At 35.7% G+C, this 25,080-nt stretch overlaps 2 long non-coding RNA genes and 1 pseudogene across 2 annotated transcripts in view; 2 read left to right on the top strand and 1 right to left on the bottom strand.

Annotated features, from left to right (window-relative positions):
- LOC127543545 (uncharacterized) overlaps nucleotides 1-25,080 on the top strand; it is a 592,679-nt gene that overhangs the window by 497,929 nt on the left and 69,670 nt on the right. The gene's annotated exons all lie outside the window — the stretch shown is intronic.
- The window catches only part of LOC127543544 (uncharacterized), a 173,656-nt gene continuing 153,575 nt past the window's right edge, over nucleotides 5,000-25,080 (bottom strand). Inside the window, exon 3 of the long non-coding RNA XR_007949252.1 lies at nucleotides 5,000-8,045. This is a non-coding gene — a long non-coding RNA (uncharacterized LOC127543544). The remainder of the gene's footprint in view (nucleotides 8,046-25,080) is intronic.
- Nucleotides 16,947-18,150, top strand: LOC127543541 (protein FAM133B-like; annotated as a pseudogene).

Here is a 25,080-nt window from a genome sequence, read left to right as displayed (position 1 = left end):
CTGACTTTAATCTACTCTTAAATATTTAATCACTATGTGACCTTGGGCAACTTCAAACTGTGCCTCAGTTTGCTCATCTATAAAATGGGGATTAAAAAGAGTACCTACCTCCTAGAGTTATAGGAAGGATCAAATGAGATAATATTTGTAAAGTTCTTAGCATAGTTCCTGGCACATATCAGGCACTGTATATAAATCCCTATCTTCATCTCCCTTCCAATTCTGGTTTTAATAAAGGATGACAGACTATTGATCTTGAATTATTCCTATGCTAGCAGGCTCCATCTTTTATGTTGGTATTACATCCAATTAGTTTTGTGTTACTTGACTTAAATGTGAGTTGTCCAAGGTCACATAGAAAGTTAGTGACAGAGCTAACACTCATTATCAATTCAGTCTAGAGTGCTCCCTTCTCTAGACCAAGAAAAGCAAGAGTGCCCAAAATTCCATGGATATTGGCAATTCTTCATCAATGTTGTACTAGTGGATCTTGAACTAAATCTGACCAATCATATCTACAGTTCATTGTTGTTATTGTTCTTCAGACATGTCCAACTCTTCAAGACTCTGTGGATATATCATACTATACTGTCCATGAGGTTTTCTTGGCAAATATTAGCAGAGTACTTTGCCACCTTTAATGGATTAAGGTAAACAGAGCTTAAGTAACTTGTCCTTACGTGATAGAAGAATTACACATCAAGTAGTTGTCTGAGACTAGATCTGAACTCAGATCTTCCTAATTCCAAACCAAGCAGTCTGTCCACTCAGACATACCATTCATACATTACTTTAAAGATCTGGATCCATCCCTGGATCAAGTATTTGTTCAACACCTACTACCAGCAAAGCACTAAGTAAAGCACAAAGTAAGATACTTGCTTTCTATTGAGGAATACTGCATGTGCACAGACCAGTAACTACAAGGAAGCCAGGAGTACTGACAGCTGAGGATATCAAGAAAGGGTTCACAGAGGAGATGGAACTTCAGTGGTTTTAATCATTGCTCCATCTGAAGACAAAGAATTCAGAAGAGAAAGTTAAAACTAGGGAATGAACAGCTAGTTAATATGGTGAGGTCTTAAAATGGATTTGGATTTCAAAAATGGGCTCTTGGTCAGTGCTGGAGAGCACATAACAAAGGCATAAAACAACTGTATTTTTTCTGGTTCTTGCAAATATAGTTCTTTACAAAAAGTCTTTAAGCAAAAAATGGAAAGGGAAAGGAAAACCTAAGTATTTATCAAGCTAAATAGCATAAAGGGTAACTCTGATGTGGAAAGAATAATAATAGAGATTACCAGAAATTCATAGGATAAAAAACTAAGGGAAGTACCAATGATAAAATCCATATCTTCATAGTATGTATTACATAAAGGCATAAAGTATTGATAATATGGATTTTGAATTAGTTGACCTGAAAAGAGGCAAATCTGACATCTTAGATATCACTAAGACTTATAGCATAAGACCCATGACTGGAATATGGCCATTTTGATGAATATACCTTATTCAAAAGGACCAGGAAAGCCTAAAATAAGTTGAGGAAAGTAGAATAGAAGCAAGAAAGATCACAGATCAACGGGGGAATTAGAACAGGATTGAGAAGACACATATATATGAGGAAATTCAAGAACCAGAAGAAATATGATAAAGCATATTGGGATAAAAATAAACAAAGGCAAAACTAGAAATAATATAGTAAAGATTATAATGCAAGACTACTTGATTAGAAAGAGGAAACAGATATAAGAGTTCAGGAGACAAATCAAAAGTCTAATATGTAAAAGTTATTAATGAATAATTCAGTTATTCATAAATCTGATGGAACTCTTTTGACCAAAATAAAAGAGATAAAAATTTATGGAATTGCTTTGGGATTTTTTTTTCTTCAAATGGTGGAGTAAGCAATTAAGAGAACTAATTATCACCAACAAAGAGTAACTGAATTCCCAAGAGCAATGATGGAAAGCCTGGGGAGAAATGATCAATCTATCTTCTCATTTGGAATAGAGGTGATGAAAACCAGCCTTGTCTATCATGCACCCTTGATTTGGGGAGCTCTGATTTCAAAGAATTATGGGAAAGAATAAATAGAACCCAATGGACTATTGCTCTATAGGAGAAGCCAGCCCAAGATGAATGAAAAACTCTCTAGACTGAAATTCTATAGACACAAAGAAAAAATATAACAATAATAAGGAAAGGTTGGAGTTGGCCTAAAAGCCCTATACATGTCCACAGAGAACTGACTGACCAATGAGCTTTGTGGGGTGTGTGTGTGTGTGTGTGTGTGTGTGTGTGTGTGTGTGTGTTTTTAAACATTCTTAGAGGATGAAAACAACAGCAAGTAATGTAGGGTGAAAGCAAAAGGGTGTTGTACAAATTTAAGTATACTGTCAGGAGGGTTCTACTCTGAATGATGAGCTAAGTAAGAAAATTAAGGATAATAAAAGTTTTTTCAGCTACACTGGGGAAAAGTGGAGAATCAAAGACAGAAGAGAATTCCTGTTTCAGAAAGGTAGAAAAAAATAAAATATGAGAAACATATACACACAAATTCATCTATTTTGCTTCTGTTTTTCTCTGTCAAGAATAATAACCTTTGGAATAGGAAGGACAAACCAAAAATGGCTCATAGAAAACTGAAACCCAAGATAAATCGGAAGACAGTATGAACTGTCCTTAATGAACTCAAATCATCAAGCTCTGATGAGTCACATTCTAGAATACTGAAAGAACTGGAAGATATGATTGCTGAGCTATTCAGTGATATTTGAAATATTTTAAAGACTACTACAGTGCTATAGGACTCTAGAAGGGCAAATGTCCCAATTAAAAAAAAAAGGAATAGAGCATATAAACCATATTCCAGTGAATTGGCTCTTCCAGAAAAATTCTAGGATATGATATTAAAGTATGCTTAGAAAACATTCAGAAATGGAAGTAATAGCCACAAAGAGTCCATATAGTTTCATCAAGAATAAGTAATTCCAGACTCACCTCAACTATGCAGGGTAGTGGACAGAGTGCTAGCAAAAAGACCTGAGTTCAAATATGTTCTCAGACTCTAAATTGGGCAAGTCAACCTTTGTCCTAATTTCTTCTTCTATAAAATGGAGATTGTATAATGCTATTATATAATAGCATCTACTTCCCAGGGTGGTTGTAAGAATCAAATTAGATAATTATTGCAAAGTGTTTAGCACAGTGCCTGGCACATAGTGAGTGCTGTATAAATGTTAATGGTCATAATCTTTTTTTTTATCAGGGTCATTAGAGAGAACATTTGAAAAATATCTCAAGTTATTTTTAGTAAACAAGTTGGAGAGACATGGCTTAGCCAACAGAATTAGAATTAGTTGAATAACTAGATTCAAAAAGTAATCATTAATGAAGACTCATTTTTGTGAATTCAAAGCTGGCCTCAGACATTTACCAGCTGTGTGATCCTAATTTTAACCCTGTTATGTCTCAGTTTCCTTATCTGTCAAATAAACTAGAGAAGATGTAACAAGCCACTTCAACATCTTTGCCAAGAAAACCCCAAAATGGAATCACAAAGTCACACAACTCAAACATGACTTTACAGCAACAAAGAATGGTTTATTGTTCTCTTGGAAAGAGGTCTCTAAGGAAGTACCTCTGAGTACTCTGCTATTTACCATTTTTATCAATGACTTAGACAAATAGATGGCACATTAGGCAAATTGGAAAGATGGCACAAAGATGAAATGATTAGCTAACACATTATATAGATTCAGGATTTTTAAAAAATTATTTTAAAAAACTAGAAAACAAACCTAAATAGGATGAATCTTAACAAAAATAAATGTAAAAAACCTTTTGAACCATTTGGGTTCAAAAAAATCAATCTCCTAAGTATAATTGTATACAAGTATAAGATCAGAGAAGTATGTCTAGATAAAAAAATATCAGAAGAAAATCTGGATGTTGCATCATATACCACCTCCAAATGAGTCAACATTGAGATTGATAGGACAGCTGAAGGCTAATATACTCTTAAATTGCTTTAAGAGAGAGAGGCATACAAAATGTTTGTGGCAGCCCTATTTGTAGTGGCCAGAAACTGGAAAATGAATGGATGCCCATCAATTGGAGAATGGTTGGGTAAATTGTGAATGTTAATGTATATGAATAAATATATATATATAAATGTTATGGAATATTATTGATCTGTAAGAAATGACCAACAGGATGAATACAGAGAGGCTTGGAGAGACTTACATGAACTGATGCTAAGTGAAATGAGCAGTACCAAGAGATCATTATATACTTCAACAATGATACTGTTTGAGGATGTATTCTGATGGAAGTGGATCTCTTTGACAAAGAGACCTAACTCAGTTTCAATTGATCAATGATGGACAGAAGCAGCTACACCCAAAGAAAGAACACTGGGAAATGAATGTAAACTGCTTGCATTTTTGTTTTTCTTCCCAGATTATTTTTACCTTCTGAATCCAATTCTCCCTGTGCAACAAGAGAACTGTTCGGTTCTGCAAACATATATTGTATCTAGGATATACTACAACATATTTAACATATATAGGATTACTTGCCATCTGGGGGAGGGGGTGGAGGGAGGGAGGGGAAAAGTTGGAACAGAAGTGAGTGCAAGGTATAATGCTGTAAAAAATTACCCTGGCATGGGTTCTGTCAATAAAAAGTTATAATTATTTTAAAAAGATTTAAAAGAGAGAGAGAGGCATAGAAATAAAGGGATGTCATTGCCATTGCACCCTGATCTAGTCAGACCAAGATGTTCTGTTCTAGATACAACATTTTTGGAAGAAAGTGGTTATACTAGAAAGTGAACAGAGGAGGGCAGTCAGGATGGTGAAGGGTAAAGGTGTCAAATATTGGCTTGTAACAACAATACTCTCAAGTGCAATTCAAACCAAATTTAAATTTAATTTGTAAATAGTTAACAAATTTTTAAAAATACAATAGAACATAAATAATAGTAATATGTGGGGTCTTTTAAGTCAATATACAGTCGTCAGGGATCTTCATATATGACTTAGTGGTTTTAATTTTATTTGAACTTGAGCTGACTAATGAAGTGTTTCAAGACCATGTCCAGTAGTGGTCAACTGAAAGAAGTTGGGCTGTTTATTTTAGGAAAGAAAAGGTAGGAGGCATATTCAATTCAAAAAGTGTTTGTGAAATTCCTACTATGTGCCAGGTGTTCTGCCAGGTCCTAGGACTTACAAAGACTATTTTGTTTTGTCTTTCAGTAAAGACAAAACAAAATAGTCACTGCTTTCCAGAAATTTTTATTGTATTAGGGGGAAACAAGCACAAAAGTGAATAAATATAAATTAACTTTTGGGGTCAAGGTGAAAATGCACTAGCACTTTAAAGAAACAGGAAAGATCTCTTGTAAGAAGTGGTACCTGAGCTGAGCCTTAGAGGGAATGGGCACTTGCAAGAAGCAGAAATCAGGTGGGAGTTCATTGTAGACATGAAGCACACCTTGTGCTAAGGCTTGGAACCTGGAAATAAAATCCCCAGTTTAAAGATTTAAGAAGAGTCTGGTCTTCCTAGAGTATGTGAATGGAAGTGGTAAATGATCAGAATGGAAGGAAAGTTTGAAGCCAATTATTGAAGTGGTTTAAATGCCAAATCGAGTTTTTATCCTAGAAGTAATGGATAGACCATGAGAAGAGGAATATCATGGCTGGATGTATACTTTAAGAATATCAGTAGTAATTAAATGGAGGATTAATTGGAGAGGGGAAAGATGGATGCAAGGAAACTAATTTGAAAACTTTTTCAGTAATCCAGGAAAGACATGCAGAGGATATGCATTAGTCATTGTGACTTAAAGAAAAGGAAGGAGATGTGTGTGAGAGGTAATATGGATGTATAACAGACAAGACTTAACAACTAATTAGATATGGGAGATGGCAAAAAATGAAGACTTGAGAAAAATTAAGAGTTAAGGATGACTCCTAGAAGTTGAATCTTGAATCAAGAGAAGGATGGCGATTCCCATCAAAAAAAAAAGTAGGCGGAGTACCAAAAAGGGCTGTGTTTATGGGCAGAGGAAGTAGCTTTAGGGGGATCATATATGTCTTCAGATATCTGAAGGATTGCTATATGGTATAGTCCATTTTGGTCCCAGAGGTTAGATCTTTAGAGTAGAAGTTTTAGAGATAAATCTAAGTTCACTATAAAGAAAACTTTCCCAACAATTAGAAGTACCCCAAAGTGGAATGATCTATGTGGAAAGGCTAAATAACCACTTATCATGTGTTGTGGAAGGGAAATCTTCTTCTGTGCATTTGGATGAGAGGTCTTTGAAATTCCCACCACCTCTGAGATTCCATGAACCAGCTAAAGAAAGAATTGTGCTTGGAAGGAGAGGGGAAAGGAGGCAGTGCTGAAAGCATAGCTCTATGTTTCATGGGGAAAGGGGAGGGAGGTAATTGGGATTAAATGATTTGACCAGGGTCGCACAGCTAATAATATCTGAGTGTCTGAATTTGAACTCAGTTCCTCCTGACTCCAGGGCTGGTGCTTATTCTATTGCACCATCTAGTTTTCCCTTCTATGTTTCACAAGAAACAGCAGGATAGTTTCTGTCCTCTCTGAAAAAAAAAAAAAAAAAGCAGGATGGTAGGAGTGGTGTGCTGGCAAATGCTAACAACCCAAGCTCTCTGGAGGGAAAAATATATCCATGACATACTTTTAAGTTTAATCTTCATTGTTAACATTTGTTTTATCACTTAGGTCTAGGAAATTTACAAAACAATAAATTAAACTATGATTTGTAGTGTTTGGTTATTTCCAAGTATAAAAGTGAATGCTGAAAAATCTAACAACCCGCTTTCCCAAGCCAGCTCAAACTGGCTCTAGTATACTCCTGGATAACACTCCTCTCTATTCATTTTCATTTCATGACCTGTGCTCAGTCCAGTTATTCTCTTTGCTCATCTGCATTGTACATTTCAGTCTTTCCATCTGACATTTAAGGCCACATACAGATAATTTGCCAAACTTTCATTTCAATCTCACCATCCACATGGACCTTTAGGGGTTTGGCCTTTTGCCTGCTGATGTCAGTAACAATTTTAAAAAACCATTTTATAGGGATGAAAAAAAAATTAAATGTTAAAAGGGGGAATTAAAATTTAAAAGGTAATTTACAGAGCACAAAGTCAAGACTTTTCTAAAAAGATCAAATTTTGTTGTTGCTTGTTTTCTGAGATGTTGGGATAAACTCCAGTGAACATATATATTTGGGGGAAAGTAGGAAGCATCTCCAAAAATGTTTTTAATGAAATATTTTCAGGTGTCAGTGAAAACCAAGAGCCATAAAAAATAAAAACAACCAGGAAACACATGACATGAAAAGATCATTGGTGATTTATTCTAGCTTAGTGTCTGGAAGAAGGAGTAAATTTCTATGGTTCTGTCTTTCCTCGTCTCATTTTATAGAACTGTGGGTGAGACATTTCTTTAAGTAGGAGATGGGGGCAGTTGGTTCGAGTTAGACCCAACCATGCTCACAAAGAGCTTTACCTTCCTAAAGGTCCCAAATGGCATGTAAAACAGACCCAAAAGCCAAGCCAATCCTCTGATGCTATTCATTATCTGAGTAGCTCAGTTTAATATCCAGCAGTGGATATCATAATTGAAATAACATACTTGCCTATGCAGAGAAGAGGTAAAAATTACCCTTATCGTCAACGTGGCTGATTTTTTGTTTTTTCCAACATCTCACAAGTGCTCTGAGAGTCCCAAGCATCTGTTAGGAACACTTATTCCCCCCTTTCCTCCCCCCCATCCCAGTTAGCAGCTGCCTCTTCTTGCTACTAAAGAAAGAAGGCTTCCAAAGCAAAACTAGGAGGAAAATTCCACTGGTCCTTTAATAACCTTGATGCATCTTAAAGGAACTCCAGATGATTAGCCATCAGGATGGTACAACCAACGCAGATCTGGCTCTTCTTGTGGGAAGCTGCTTTTCTTGTCCCTCATTGGCTTTCAAAACGATTAGCATGATGTGCTTATTTCTTCTAAAAGGTAATAGAAATTTGGTAGAAAGAAAGTCAGCTTATTGTTTAAAATCAGAAAATCATAAAAAATAAAATCTAATATGTTTTTCTTGATGCTTTGTTTCTGAAAAAACAGCAGTTTTTCCAGATTTTATAATTGGGATATTAATAATGGAAGACCCTAAAGGTTTCCAAGAGAGAATGTGTATGTGAGCATGTGTTGTGTTGTTGTGAAATAATTATTTTATTTCCCAGGAAGCTATAGTGAAATGATTACTGGACTTGATAAGTGGTGTTTTGTGGTGGAAAGAATAGTGGATTTCTAGTCAGAGAATCTGGATTCAAATCCTCCCTCTGTTGGCCCAAACAACTCCCCCAACCTCCTCCCTATAGAAATATTCTCCATGCAGTTCTCCAAAATTAGATGCAGAAAGACAGAGTAAAAGAAATCTCCTTCTTCCAGACACTAATCTGTATGATCTTGGGAGATCCCTTCCACTTAAGACTTCTACACTCCCTAACACCCCTAAATTTTATGATACTCTGACTGGAAACCTTGGCTCTAGTCATAATAGCATTACTAACTGACTATGTGACCTCACATCTATTGTTCCAAGCAAAGAAGGGACAATAAGGTTGGCAGCCACATAGGGATCAACAAGAGACACTTCTCAAAATATGCTGTTCTTAATCATTCCTTTTCAGTCCTGTCTGACTCTCTGTGACCCCATTTGAAGTTTTCTTGGCAAAATACTAGAGAAATTTGCCACTTCCTTCTCATTTTTCAAATGAGGAAACTGAGGCAAAGAAGGTTAAATTGGGTCACAGCTAATGTGTCTATGGCCAGATTTGATAATAGTTTTTTTTTAATTATTTTCAAAATGCCTGCAAAGATCGTTTTCAAATTTCACCCTCGTAGAACCTTGTGTTCCAAATTTTTCACCCTCTCTTCCCCCCAAGTCCCATCTCCTATACATATAGGATATATATAATTCCATATAGTTTAACCATGTGCAATTCTTCTAAACATATTTCCACATTTATCACTCTGCACAAGAAAAATCGGATCCAAAAGGGGAAAAAATGAGAAAGAAAAAAAGCAAGTAAGCAACAACTAAAAAATGTGAAAATACTATGTGGTGATCACATTCACTCCTCACAGCCCTCCCTCTGGATGGAGATGACTCTCTCCATCACAAGTCTATTAGAATTGACCTGAATCGCTTTATTGTTAAAAAGAACCAAGTCCATCCCAGTTGATAATTAGATAATTTTGTTGTTGCTGTGTACAATCTCTTGGTTCTGCTCATTTCACTTAGCATCAATTCATGTAAGTCTCTCCAGGTATGGCCAGATTTGAATTCAGGAAGATGAATCTTCCTGACTCCAGACCCAGTATTCTATGTGCAGTAGCTTTTATAAAAGCAATTTTTTTTAATTCTCCAAAATTCATGTCATGCTCTGTCCCCAAGATTTGATGATAACTCCAAAGTGATAAACCTGGATGATTAGAAGACTGGGTCCATTAACAATTTATATTTTCTGTTTTCAAATGAGGCAGCACTGCTGCACAGTAATTCTTTTGTCTATCATTCATGCCATAGTGGTTGTTCCAAATTCTCTCTTCTCTCCTCAAGTATTTTACATTGTTCCTTCCCTCTTTTCTCAAATTGTTCCCTCGCCCTTACCCTCTAAAACAAAAGATTCAAACTTGTACCTTATGAAAATATAAAAACCATCCATCATAAGCTCTAGATTTTGACAAAGAGACCTTCTTGCCAGGACCAGATTTCAAGCTGTGCCCTTAAACCCACTCCTTCCAGCCTTCCTTATAAATTCATTCCCTCCAATATTTTCTTTCTTTATTTGCTGTAGTTAACCTTCAAGACTGTCCCAATCTCTCTTCTTTTTCTCTCTCTTTGCTCTTTTGGTAATCTCATCAACTCTTGTGGGTTCAATTTTCATCTCTATGCAGATGATCTCCAAAATAGATATCCAGAAATAAATATCCACTTATCTATTTCCTGGAGTCATCTGCACATATATTAAATATATGTGTGTGCCCAAGTGTGTATATGTATGTGTGTATATATATATTATATATATATAATATATGTATGCATGTATATATATATATCAAGTTTCAGTCTCTCTCTACATAGGTTTATGTTATAATCTAATAATTTTACCATTGTATTAACACATAATATTGCATATATTATTAAATAATATATTCTTATAAATGCTTACATATTAGATATAGATATAGGCCCCCTCTTAGGTCTCTGATTTGAATTAACAACCTGTTGAACTTCTCCACCAGGATCTCAGGTCCTCCAGGCTTGTAAAAATCAATGTGTCCAAGTGAAGGTCTTCCCCCATGTCTTCAGCCCTATTCTAAACTTCCCTTTTCCTTTTGAGGATGTCAGCATCCTTCTAGATCCCTCAGTTTGCAATAGCAAAGAACTCCTAAGCAATTCCCTCTTCTTTACCTGCCCCCCTTCTATCTAATCAGTTTTTAAGTCTTATGAGATCTACTTCTATAACATCTCTGTCAAACCTTCTGATAATTAGCCTTTCTGAATTTAACAAGATTTGTCCTTACATTACAAATATATAGTCTAGGTCAATACCCTCAAAGCCTTCCAATTTAATAGGTCCTTCCAGGACTGGTGTTCCACCCATATGGCTTTCAAAACTCAAGATCTCCTCCTAGCCAGGATGAGACACTGAAAGGGAACTTTAATGAAGAAGGATTTGAAAGAACAGTTAAGTCACCCAAAATGGCTAAAAATATTAGAACTTCTCAACCTGAAAAGATATAGGCTAAGAGGGGGAGTATAGTTTAAAAGATTATAACATAATGAAGGGGGTGGAAAGCAAAAACAAAGCTTTGTTCACCAAAAGCAGAGTAATGGAACTGGGGGAGGGAAGAATTCTAAGCATTAAGAGAGGTAAATTTAGAACAAATCAAAGACTGTCCTACTTACAGAGCTTGTAAACTGTAAATCCCTATATAAATATGAGCAATTAGCATCCTCATCATTATTAGTATTATTATTTCACACTGGGGAGTCAATATGTAGAACTAATTATCCCTAGGGGTGGCACAGGCAGGAAATATAAATAGAATCAGAGAATCTCAGAATTGTAAGGGACATCAGAAAGCTTCATCTGTCCATGAGTGACCTCTATAACTTGCCTGAGAGGCTTTCACCTAGTCTTTGCTTGAAAAATTCAAGAGGGATAACTCCGTACCCTTTAATCTGCTAACTCCTCATTCCCAGTCAGCTCAGAGAGTAGTACTGTCGCCTTGAGGACTGCATGTTTGGATTTAGCCAGAGAAGGATTCTCTTGGTATTATTGTGGCCCAGAAACATCTTTATTCTTTACTTCATTAGCACATTACCTTTAAAGCTTAAGTACACCCTTCTACATGGAGCCTCCCCATCCCATCACGTTGTATTTATTTTGAGTATGATTATATATATATATATAATGTTGTTTCTCAATATAGTATATAAGCTCCTTGAGGACAAGGATATTTTGTTTTTGTATTCCCAGTGCTCAATATATGATTATCCTTGTTTGATTAATTGGTAGCTTTCCTAGGACAACAAGATGAACACCTAAGGGACAGCTTAATATGCCAAGTGCTTCAGTGAGTTTATTTACAGAGGCCTTAGGGAGGTAATCTTTGGTGTGTAAACTGAACAGAATGTAAGAGAAGTATAAAACGGCTGCTTCTTTCAAGAATTTTTACACTCCAATTCAAGACAAAACAGACATACTTTACATGAAATACTCAGAGAATAAGCAAAAGAAATATAATCAAATGCGATATTGTGTGACAAAGCATATGAATGCTTTAGAAAAGGAACAAATTTGACTATTTCAAAAGCTGATTTACAAAGTCAACTAAATATATGACCCTGTGGTGTGACAGGTATATCTGAATTGGGGACAAGGAGATCTGACTAATTATATTGACAATTATATTGAGTTTAGATAAGGCATTAAAATGTAGAAAGCTGTGTACAAAAAGAACCAAAAACTGCCAGGAACTGTAATAAAGGAGCAAAACTAAGAGAACACAAATTGAATCAAACCCTTGCTGCAATGTAATGTACAGATATCCTAGTACCAGCCAGGTCTTTTGGTCTGAATCTATCCACCTTCCTGGGGCTTTCACATACCCCAAAACCTACAACAAAGGGAACTCATCAATCAAAAGATTTTTCAGTTGCAGCAAATCTTAGCGTATCCCAGTCCAGTCCTCTCTCTTTACAGGTAAGGAAACTAAAATCAGGAGAAATTTAAGTGTTCTGCCTAGGGAGTGCCTGAACTCAGAACAGAATCCAGGTTTCTTACTTTATAGCAAACTGTCAGTCTGGAAGGGATGCTTCTTATTGTCCCTAGGAGGTTGCTCAGTTCAATGAACCACATAATTTAACCACAATATGTGAGGACTCTATAGTAAATTATCTTTATTGTCATCAAAGATTACATAATCACATACATGTACCCACATGGGGTGGAAATGGGGGGCAGGAACTATCCCCTTGTTAAGTACTATTTCATAAAATATTGATTTCCTCTACTGGATTGCCACAAGATAATTCATATCTGTCAAAGATGAGGTATTTAGTCTAAACTACATATATAAGCACATACAAATATATTTGCACATATATAAAAATATGTGCATATATTTATATACATATATGTGTATGCATAAATGCATGCATATTTTATACTGTTTTTGATAATAATAAATAGTATTTACATCAAAGAGTATCTTCCCTCAACAACCCTTTTTAAGGTAGGTGATCCCATTATCCCTGTTTTACAAATGAAGCATCTTTGGCAGAAATTGAACTCTTGACTTCTAGGCCAATACTCTATCCAGTGTGTCCCCTAATTGCCTTGATAGAAAGTGAACCTCAAATTAGGAGTTTTATTTTAGGAGGAAAGGGATCTTCTCTGACTCAATATAAAATGGGATGATTAGCATCAGTATTTAGATTTTCCTTAATATGTATGTGATATACATATATCAGCAAAGCCAAGTTGTTCATAGTGGTGGCAGGGAAGAATTGTTAAAAGGCTGACTAGTTATATTTTGGTTTCTGTTTAAACTTTCAAAACTAATTTTTTGAATGAGAAATGTTGCCTTGATCAGATATGTGATCAGCTTTTAGTAAATGCAACTATGTTTTCATTTTACATCAAAGAACCATACTTATGCAAAAATTTTGTGATCTGAAAACTTCTTTCCAAACAGAAACAAAACCAAAAAATGGCCTTTAAAAATACAATATTAAAGAGAAAAATAATTCACACCTTTTCCTTTTTGTTGTTGTTTTTGGTGGCTTTTATGACCAATGGAAAAGATTGTAACATATACGTAGATGTGTAGTTATGGGCATGTTGTCACAAAAAGGACTGAGTTTAGCTATTCAGAAGAGCAACCAGTTACTTATAATGAGATCATAAGAGTATATCCCAGAGATTTTTAGAAAGTTCTGCTTATCAGACACAATACTTCCTAGCTGTGTGACTTTGAGCAAGTTACTTAACTCCAATTGACTCAGCAAAAAAATAACAAAAACGAAAACAAAAGTTTTGCTTATCTTTTGTGTGAAAAGAAGGGGATTGATTAGAAATCAGATGCAATTTAGGTACCAAATAATGAAATATAGATGGTGCTATTTGGAAGCCAGTGGGCTCTTTTGTCAAAACAATTTTCTGGGCAAAACAGAAGGTAGAGAGCTTGCTTGAAATCTGGCTAGTGTATTGAGGCAGAAAAGAAAGAGGAAGGACCTTCTTTTCCCATCCCTTTCTACCTTTCCATATTTGTGGCATAAGTATTATTATCCCCATTTTACAGATCAGGAAACTGAACCTCATTTAGAATAAACAATTTACTAATAGTCATGTGGCTAGTAAGTGGTAAATCCTGTATTAGAATCTAGACCACCAAATTCCAACTCTCTTTTTTCCTCTATATAATAACATTTGATAACTTCTCTCTCTTTTGGACCCAACTTCTTCCCTCAAGTTCAAGGGCAAGATTGCCCAGGCAAACCACATTTGTCAATCTCTCTTTCCTGCCAGAGCCAAAGGGACATCAGCGGTATTGCTATAAGAGCCACCAATGATGCAGAGCCATTGATTTCTGAATCGATAAAAATGTTTCCTTGTTGAGCTGGGAATATATCACAGGCTGTTAGTTTTAGCTTAATGCTATCTAGTGACTTGGAGCGTACTGTGCTGTATCCTACTGGGTATACCTGCTGCTCTCTGGGAATGGTAACGACTTTGAAAATGGGGACTCCTTTAGGCTGACATGGTACCATTTAGCATAACTGGGCTTGAATGACATCTACTAAGAAAGCCAGACTAATCCTTTGGCCCATTCCAGAAAGCCAAAACTATAGCTAAGTGAAAAGGAAAAGTGAAAAAGACCATGTTCCCAGCAAGTTCCCAAGAGAGTATCTCCCTGTACTTTGGAGAGTTCTGAACTTGAATATATTTCTGAGGGTGACTAACATCTACATTACCCAACTTTATAGCTTCAAAAATACCTAAAATCGTGCAGCCTGGGATTCAAGGCTTACCACAGCCTGGTCCCAGCCTTTCTGACCCATTTGCTCCACTGCTTCCAATACATACTCTGCTGCAGTCAAATAGTCTGCAAATATGTGATGCTCATAGCATCCCCTGACATCATCACTGATAGTCAATGAGAATCTGGGCTCACATGAGAAATAAGAGGAGCAAAGTACCCTTCTGGGAGGCTGAGTTCTCTCACATTTAATGGAAAGGAATCGACTTAAACATGGAACCATAGACTAAAGCTGTTTAGAGTACAGTGCTCTTGAGGAGCAAGGCTTTAAGCTAAATTGCCATATGGTCTTTTTTTTTTGGGGGGGGGAGGGCCTTTATTTTGTTGCTTCTTTGCTGTGGACTGCCCTTCTAACTCTGATCATCCTTTTTGCTAATTAATGCCCAGTCATGAGAAAGACAGAATGGAAAAGTGTGAATGTCTCAGTGTAGTTCTCCTCCCTACATAAAAAAATGCAAAGTCCATATCTTGCATAAGATGGTTCAGTAGCATCATCATTATAGTCAAAGAATAGCATTTCAATATAGGGCCCTGGGGAAAAAACACTGGACTGAGGCTGGAGTTTTAGTCAGGACTGCCACAACATCTATTACGTTGTATCCATGTATATATCCATGGACAAATTACTTAACCTCTCTGATCTTGCACTTCTTTATCAGGAAAATGGAAATAATGACACATGTTCTACCTATCTCAGAATATAGTTGGGAGAAAAGTATTTGAAACCATTAGAATGTGAGTTCTTAATATTCTGTTTGAAATATTAAAGTGGAACCAGAAAACACAAATGGAAGTAGCAGAAGACAAATTTTGGTTTGGTATGGTGTTAGAAAAAAATAATAGTAGCATAGTAGTAGTATTAATGGTAATATTAATAGATAGCATTTTTATACACTTTAAGGTTTGCAATTTGCTCTTTGTGTTACCTAAATCAATGCTCACAATAATCCTTTATAGTTATTATCCCCATTTTTACAAATGGGGATGTATCCAGGTCGCTTAACTAATTCATACCTCAGATCTCCTGACTTGAATTCCATTCCTCTATCCATGTTGCTCAAATGCTAACAAACTGCCTCCAGATGAGGCAAGTTCCCCTTCTACTAAAGGTTTTCTAATGAAAGTTAGATGTCAATCAGGTCATAAATATTTGTTAAGTGTTTATTATGCGAAACACTGTGCTAAGTGCAAATACAGAGAAAGGCAAAAGCTAATCTTCTCAAGAAGCTCACAGCTGATCAACTCTGATGGAGGTTCATTTCAACAATGAGGTGATTCAGGCCAATTCCAATAGACTTGTGATGGAGGAAGCCATCTGCATGCAGAGAAAGGACTGTGGAGACTAAGTATAGATCACCACCTACTATTTTCACTTTTTTGTTTGTTAGCATTTTGGTGTTTTTTTTTTTCATTTTTTTTTCCTTTTTGATCTGATTTTTCTTGCAATATGTTAATTGTGGAAATATGTACAGAAGAATTGCACATGTTAATATATATTGGATTACTTGATATCTAAGAAAAGGGATGAGGGGAAGGGTGGGAAAAAAATTGGAACACAAGGTTTTACAAGGGTAAATGTTGAAAACTATCTATTTTGAAAATAAAAAGCTATTATTTTAAAAAATAGAAGCTCACATCTGAGGGGGAGACAACATGCTAACATCCATATACAAACAAGCTATATACAGAATAAACCAGAAATAATCAACAGTTGTCCTTTGTAAGAGTTTGTGGTATCAAACTCACATAGAAACAGATAGTTGGGGGATTAAATATTGTTTTAGGAAACCACAAATTAACACTATTGTATTTTTAATATATTTTGTTAGACATTTCCCAAGTTCATTTTAATCTGATTTAATCTGTGTGACAGGAAGGCAAGGAGTTTGATCTGTTGTAAGAGATGTTGAAGGTACACATTATATGATAAACCAAAAGTCTTATACTGTCCTTTCCAAACTCTAAGACTGGGCAGAGAAAAAGCAAATACTTGGCCAACAGTGGGCCATAAAATAAAAGAAGAAACTCAAAGAACCATGGGATTGTTAGTGATTGAAATGACTGCAAGAGATCAATCTCCTAATTCTACAGATAAGGAAACTGAAGCCCTAGGTGGTGATGCCCCTTTTCTTTCCCAAGGATACTTATTTAATCAAAGATAAAGCCAGGTTTCAGATTTACTGGGTATTAGATTTGGAAGAGACTTTGGAAATCCTCTAGCCAAGGCATTCTTAACTTTGGGTTCAGGGTCAGGATGGATTTCAGGGAGGCCATGAACTTAGTTGGAGAAAAAAATAAAATCTTTATTTTCACTAATTGAAATTTAGCATTTCCTTCAGTTATTAATACAAGCATAAAAAATTATTCTGAGAAGATACCCAGTAGATTCTATCAGACAGTCAAAGGAATCCATGACACAAAAATGTTAAAAACCCTTGACCCAGTCCCTTTTTTGCCCTCCTTATAAATAGCATAAATACAGAGTTCACAAGAGGTTAAATGATTTGCCCACCATTACATAAATGATAAATTCTAGAGTCTGAATTTGCTTTCCTCCCCAGGAGTTCTTATTTTATTCTATCACACTCTTCTCAAAGGGGAATATAGAAGATAGAATTATAGTGGAAATTATTATAACCCAAGCAAATAAAAATGTATCATCAGAATGCTCTCTACTGAAGTCCTATTCTGGTACCTAATCTTGGCATAGAAGTATCTAGGAGCCAGGGAAGAAGAGCATATGCTCAGGCAAATACAGTCTGGTTTAATATGAAAAGGAGGAGGAACTGCACATGCTATTGGCGCCCCCCCCCCAACTTACCCCATCTTCACTGCCCACAACCCCATGGACAAGAAGGACAAGAAGACTTATATGAATGTTAACAGCCATAGCCAGATCTCAAGGTCCTGCTCAATGCAAGTTAACAACACAGGATTATCTGAATTGGCCAAGATCTACATAGGAAAAAGTGAAAGAACAACTAGAAAAGAAAAAGGCTCCAAGGCATGAGCTGAGTTTGAAGAAAAACATGAGTCAAAACTGGAAAAAGACAGAGAAAAACTGTTAGGTGGAAGAGAGAATTCATCAAAGAAAAGAGAGAGGAAAAAAAGAAGAAATCTGATAGATCACCCTGTTCTTCATCAAGCTCTGATTTTTTTTAGCAGTTATTCAAATTCAGAAGATGAAGTTAAGAAACAAGAGGGGGAAGAAGTATTGTTCACATACATCTTCATAATGCTACATATCAGTATCTGAATCATATAATAAGGACAGCATTAAGAAGAAAAAGAAAAAAATCAAAAGATGAACATGAGAGAGAAAAAAAAAATAAAAAGTCTGAGCAAGAAAAGAAGATAAATTCTGAAGATAAATCTGTGTTATCTGAATCTTTATCAGAACTAGATCATGTAAGAGTGGCACAAGCAAAGAAAAAGAAAAACAGTGAGAAAGAAATGAGAAAAAACAGAAAAGACAAATAAGAGAAGCACACACACACACACACACACAAAAAAAAAAAAAAACCCAAGAAGAAAAAAAAGAAGACCACTGGATCAGATCCAATGTCGGCATAACCCTACAATCCTTGAGATCTCCCTGTCAGAAAGTGTAATGTCTAAAGGAAACTTCAACTATGAAAGTTAAGGCTTCTGCTACCCAAATACATGAATGCACCTGTGTTTTTAGAGTTTTTAAAATTGCTGGCCTGACAAGGCTATGATTGTTGCCTGCTGCTTATTACATGGAATACATTCACCTTCTTTGGTTTGATTTTTCTCCCCAGAATTCTTACATCTGAAAGGTAATATACTCAGGCCCAATTGGTATTTGAGAAATTAGGAAATAAAGTAAAATTTTTTAGATAATGAATATATATTTTTTAATTGTCAATAGTATTTTATTTTTTCCAAATAGTTGTAAAGATAGTTTTCAATATACCTTTTTGTAAGACTTTTGTTGAAATCTTTCTCCCTCCCTTGCCTCCTGCCTTTCCCAAAGACAGCAAATAACTTGATATAGGTTAAATATATGTAATTCTTTTAAATATATTTCCATATTTGTCATGTTGTGCAAGAAAAATCACGACAAAAAGGAAAGGAAAAAAATAGTGAAAATAGTATACTTCGATCCTCATTCAGTCTCCATAGTTCTTTCTCTGGATATAGATGGCAGTTTGCACAAGTCTATTGGAATTGCCTTGAATCACCACATTGCTAAGAGTCATGTCCAACCCAATTGACATTGCATAATCTTTATTATTGTGTACAATGTTCTTTTGATTCTGCTCACTTCACTCAGCATCAGTTTATGTACGTCTTTCCAGGCTTTTCTAAAATCAGCCTGTTCAACCTTTCTTATAGAACAATAATATTCCATTACATTCACGTAACATAATTTTTTTCAGCCATTCCCAATTTATGGGCATCCACTCAATTTCCAGTTCCTTGATGCTACAAAAGACTGCTAGAAATATTTTTGCACACGCGGGTCCTTTTCCCTTTTTTATGATCTCTTTGGGATACAGATCTAGTTGAGATAATGCTGGGTCAAAGGGTGTGCACAGATTTATAGTCCATCGGGCACAGTTCCAAAATGCTGTCCAGAATGGTTGGATCATTTCACAACTTCACTAATGCTATAATAATATCTCAGTTTTCCCACATCCCATCAAACATTTGTAATTATATTTTCATTTCACTTTAGTCAATCTGAGAAGTGTAAAATGGCACCTCAGAATTGTCTTAATTTGTAATTCTCTAATCAGTAGTGATTTAGAGCATTTTTCATATGACAAGAAGTGGCTTTAATTTCTTCATCCAAAAGTTATCTATTCATATCCATTGGGGAATGATTTATATTCTTATAAATTTGACTCATTTCTCTATATATTTTAAAATGAGGCCTTTATCAGAAACACTGCTATAAAAAAAAGTTTTCCTACTTTCTGCTTCTCTTCTAATCTTGGTTGCATTGGTTTTGTTTGTGCAAAAACTCTTAAATTTAATGTAATCAAAATTATCCATTTTGCATTTTGTGATGATCTCTAGGATCTTCTTTGATTCTCCCTTCTCCACAGATCCAACAGATAGACTATCCCTTGCTCTCCTAATTTGCTTATAGTTAACACCCTTTATGTCTAAATCACAAACCTATTTCTATCTTGTCTTGGTATAAGGTGATTGCTGTTGGTCGATGTCTAGTTTCTGCCATGCTATTTTCCCATTTTCCAGCAATTTTTGTCAAATGTTGAGTTCTTATCCCAGAAACCAGAGTCTTTGGGTTTATCAAATACTAGATTACCAGTCATTGACTATTATGTCTTATATACCTAACCTATTCCATTATCCACTACTCTATTTCTTAGCCAGTGCCAAATGGCTTTGATGGCCACTGTTTTATAATATAGTTCATCCCAATCCATTCAGAATTATCAACATATAGACCTCAAGCAGTGGTAGGTTATTGTATCTAGCTTTCAGCTCATCATCACCTTAGTTGCCTTACAGGGCCAGACCAAATGATTTGTAGGGCCTTGTACAACCCTCAGGCCTTACATTACCCATGGGCAGGATGTCTCTCACCCCTGACCTAGAGGATAGGGTGGGATGAGTAGGGAATTGCTATTATTTTAGCTAGCTGACTAGTGTGCTTTTTTATACTTAAACATCCTATCTATTTGACCAGAACAGACAATGTGCTTCCTAGGGAGACCAGGAATTGTTAGTGAATCAGGCATTCTTGGAGCTCTACTATCTGCTAGCTCCTTAAAGTAGCAAAGAAAGATAGTACTTGGCAGCATGAGTGAGCTCCAAAACCTAGGAAACTTACCTCCACTTTAATCTTTTTAATATTTTTAGCAGTAGATTGTTACATAATTTGAATTAATTTTCATTACACTTTGGAGGGAATCACTTCATACACTGGGTTTTTTTAGTATAAATAGCTAAAATGTTCTGAAATATTTTGCATGTTTTATACTATTTTTAAGTTTTAACTAGCTAGGGAAATTATATTATAACCAATGACCATTTTTTATGCATTATGTTCTGGTTGCATTGTTTCAAGTATTGTAATTCCTTATTTTTGCTATAATAAGTTCATTAACTATTTAATTGAATACTTGCTGAAAATATTTAGCATGTAAAAATCAAGGTTTTTTTTTTATATTTAACAACTTTATATTGAAGCTAAATTGCTACAAACAAGTTAAGTGGCAGGCCTAGTATGGTATATGTCTTATTACATAAAACTACTGCTAAAATCTTAGTAATATGCCATTGAAAAAGTTTGTTGTCTCTATATATTAATATTGACTTAAGACAGGGATTAAAGTAAAAAATGACATGATTGCTATTCTTATGGCATATTTTACTAAGATTGGGTGCCTCAAATGTCTGCTGCTGAATTATGTTTACCAGTGATGTTAAAAGGAACCAATAAGTCATTTTTACTTCACACTTTTATAATCAGTTACATAAAATATAATTTACTGTCCATTGTGCCTGTTATAAAAGGTGTTCCAACTGTAGTATCTTAATGCACAGAATATTTTAGTGTGATAAGAGACTGAATAAATGGCTATTTTGCTTTAAAAAAAAAAAAAAAGCTGTGTTCATTTCAGCTCTTTTTGTGTATCACAGAGAAAATGGAAAACCAGAAAACACTTGGGAGATCAATTGCATTAACAGCCCCTTCGTATTCCCAACTGTCCAGCAGTGAAGGAACAGGTTTCTTAAAAGATATTTTGAGTTCTCTAATAACGCCATGCATCAGATCATTAAGTATGTTTCATCTTTAGAGCTGTACATACTTAATCATTTCTTGAATGACTAAGAGATAGGACATTTAAGAATGACATTTTATATACAAATTAACCATTTCTGAAAGTGGTCTTCAGTAACAAAAATGCAAAAAAAAAAAGTATAATATTATTTGTATTACTATAGAAGTACTGATTTTAACATGTATAAAAAAATACTCTTTTTTATTAGCTGTCTTATGTTCAGATTATTTTGGTCAAGCTTTGCAGACTTGTCTAGGATCAGTAATCATTAATGCTAGATATGTTGGTTTTATTTGCCTTGGGTATTTATGTATTACCTGGAGACAATCATTATTTTTGTGTTGCACTGCAGTGTTAACTATCAGGAAAGCAAGTCAGACTATTTTATTGTTTATCTGATTACTATCTTCAACAGTCTTTCAATAAAAGGTACAGGAAGGGAAGGGAAAAAAAAAGAAAGAAAGAAAGAAAGGATTAGTATGGCAGCTTAGTGGTGAGTTGTCCATCTATGCTTTTTAGATCAGCTTAACTAAATCCCAAGAGGCTTATCAGCAGGTTGACCACAGGGTGATGAGTGTTTTGGCCAATTGTGAGGACTTTCTATTAAGTAACAGAGGGGTTGTAATTTGCATCAGTGATGGGCATACCCATGGTGATTTAACCACAGACCCTCAGTCAGGATAATTGTTCTTTCAGTGAATACTTGCCTTTACTTTTGCTTCCTCAGATTTGTAGAAATGATGAAAGTCATACTACACGAGATCAGGCCAAAATATAAACAGGTTCAAGGAGGTTTAAATGTATTTATTGATTAAACAATTAATTTCAATATAATCAGGGGTATACTAGTAGGTGTTTAATGATTGACTTTGGGGGGGGGAGAAATGTCATCATGACATATTTTAAGTTTATTCTCTAACATTAACAACTTTTCCATCACTTCCTTAAGTCTAGATAATAAACAAAATAATATATCAAGGCTGATTTGTAGCATTTGCCAATTTCTGAGACATAAATACTTAGACTGAAAATGTTAAAATTTGATCTTTGGATCCAATTTGAGCTGGCTCCAGCACACCCTTGAAAATAACACAATAGAAAATGAAAATGAAGAAAATACATTGGATGAGATAATATTGATATAAATAACTCACCAAAAAGTGAAGGGATAATCATTCCAGAAGTATTTGTGGATCACCTACTCTTCTACATTGTGTTAGCCGCTGTATGCAAAACAATAGACATGTAAATCATGGCCCCTGCTCTCAGGATGTATATACTCCACTGAAGATGACATCTATACTTCTGAAGTAGTTAAAGAATAATTAAACACTAGGGACAGGTAGATGGTGCAATGGATAGTGCACTAGCTCTGAAATCAGGAGGGCCTGAGTTCAAATGTGGCCTCAGACACACTTCTTGGTTGTGTGACTCTGGGCGAATCACTTAATCCCAATTGCTTCAGCAGTAAAAAAAAAAAAAAAAAAAAAAAAAAAAAAGCTAAACCCATGGTAGTTATTCAGTCATTACAGTCATGTCTCACTTTTCATGACCTCATTAGAGTTTTCTTGGCACAGAGACTGGAGTGATTTGCTATTTCCTGCTCCAGATCATTTTACAGATAAGGAAACTGAGCCAAACAGGGTTAAGTGACTTACCCAGGGATACACAGCCAGGAAGGGTCTGAGGCCAGATGAATCTATCTGATTCCAGGCATGGCACCCTATGGTGCCTTTCAGCTTGGTACTGACTCTTAAGTGCCACAGAAGCTCAAACAGAAAAAAGAATTCTGATCAAGGAGGAGCAGATAAAATTCCATAAAGAAGGTCAAACTTGGGCTGGGCTTTGAAGGAAAGATAGAATTTGGAGAAGAGCAGGAGAGCAGATATGAAGAATGTGGTCAGAAAAATCAGAAATGAGACTGTGTTTTGGGGAGAAAGGCAATAAAAGGAATTAGATGTTTGTATAGAGTAGTGGAGGAAGTAAGATCATAAAAGTCATGATGACAAAGGTCTTCATGGCCAGGCTCATCAGTCATGAGGGAGCCACCTTAGGGTCTAGGGCAGGGAAGAGATAATGAAAGTGGACCAGGGGAAAGTACTCCCTTAGATCAAACAGTGGAGTCCACTAAAGAGAAAAGGGCAGGTGGTCCTTCTGACTTGCTGCTCACTTAGCATAGCAGAGACATGATCCCCTTTTCAACTCACAGTGTATAACCCCTCCAATGTCTGCCAGAATAAGCTTTGAATCATACCACTTTGCTTGTTATCTTTATTATTCCTCCCTATGCTAAAAAGTTTTTCAGATTTGTTATAAAAAAGTGTCTGAAACTCACTGCCCACTGCACTTTCCAAAGGCATCCTCGGATAACTGAGCCCTATCATGTTTAAAAACTAAGCCCAAGTGCCTTCCAGGCTGGGACATGGTGGTCCTAAAACCCAGGTTCCTCCTCCTCCAACCCCTTTCCCCTCACAGGCATCCCATCTCCTAAAGATGTGCGGTTTCAGGAGCCCATCTCCCTGAATCATCACCTTCCTTTTAGTCTCCTTGTCAGTGTTCCTTCCCTCCTCCAAGCGTTCCAAGGTAATTTTAAAGAATACCTCATTTAGCTTTCATTTGCTCTGGCCTGGCTTCCCCATAAATCAGAACTGAAGGAGAACTTGAGAGGACTGAGCTAATCAAGACTTCAATCTCAAAAAATGTTTAAATATAAATCAAAATAGTTGAAGGCTCTCCAGAGCTTCAATTTTCTTTGAAAGCCTAGTTTGTCTTGCTTGCTTTTTTTCTGCTCTGAATTTCATTCCAGCACCCTCAGTGACATTTCCTAAGTATTTTTAGAAGTTTTCTTTGAGTGGAGCATGAAGCAATACAAAAGTGACGTTTCTCTTGACCCAGGCAGGGGAAGGGAGGGTCTGCTGGTGTCTCTTGGGAACTAGAGAAACTTCATATTTCAGAAATTGCATCCTGACAAAGCATGAACTAATGGAATTCAATGGAAAGAGTTCTGGCTCCAGAGTCATAGGACTTGGCTTCAAGTCCCCCTCTCTTGTCTCCTTGGTCAAGTCACTTAATTTCCCCAAGTCTTTGTTTATCTCTAAAAAGAAGGAATTAGACCAGCTGAACTCTGAGATTCCTTTCAGTTTTGTGTTTAAAATCTGGTTTAGGTTTCATTTGGTTTTCAAATGAGGAAAGCCTCAACAAAACATGACTTTTATTATCTGTCCTATAATAAATCCTGAGCAGTTTCTCCCAGTTCTTTCCTTCCTTCTAGCTTTAGAAGCCATGACTTTGTGATTGGGGGTATCATTAAATCTCTTAGTGTCTTCCTTTTCTTTTTCCCCTCTCCTTTCACGCTATGTTTTCTAAAACACTTCTCTACAATGGATCTAAAAACTAGACTAGAAATTTCCAAGTATTGGAATATAAAGAACAAAACAATTCAATTTTTAAACCAGTATCCTTTTAAAATATAATTAAATTTAACCCTTTTCCCCTGAGAAATTTAGAAATGAAGGCAGGAGAGATAAAGATAAATATAACATAAGCACAGGTAATCTTCTATGCTTTTTTTAAAGGAACAGAGGAAATCAATTATTACATCATCACATATTAATTGAGCACCTACTGTGAGCTCAAAAATACACTA

This window comes from Antechinus flavipes, chromosome 1 (assembly GCF_016432865.1).
Source record: "Antechinus flavipes isolate AdamAnt ecotype Samford, QLD, Australia chromosome 1, AdamAnt_v2, whole genome shotgun sequence".
NCBI classification, from domain to species: Eukaryota; Metazoa; Chordata; class Mammalia; order Dasyuromorphia; family Dasyuridae; genus Antechinus; species Antechinus flavipes.
The sequence above is the reverse complement of the archived record's forward strand: the minus strand, read 5'-3'. Positions and strand labels throughout refer to the sequence as shown.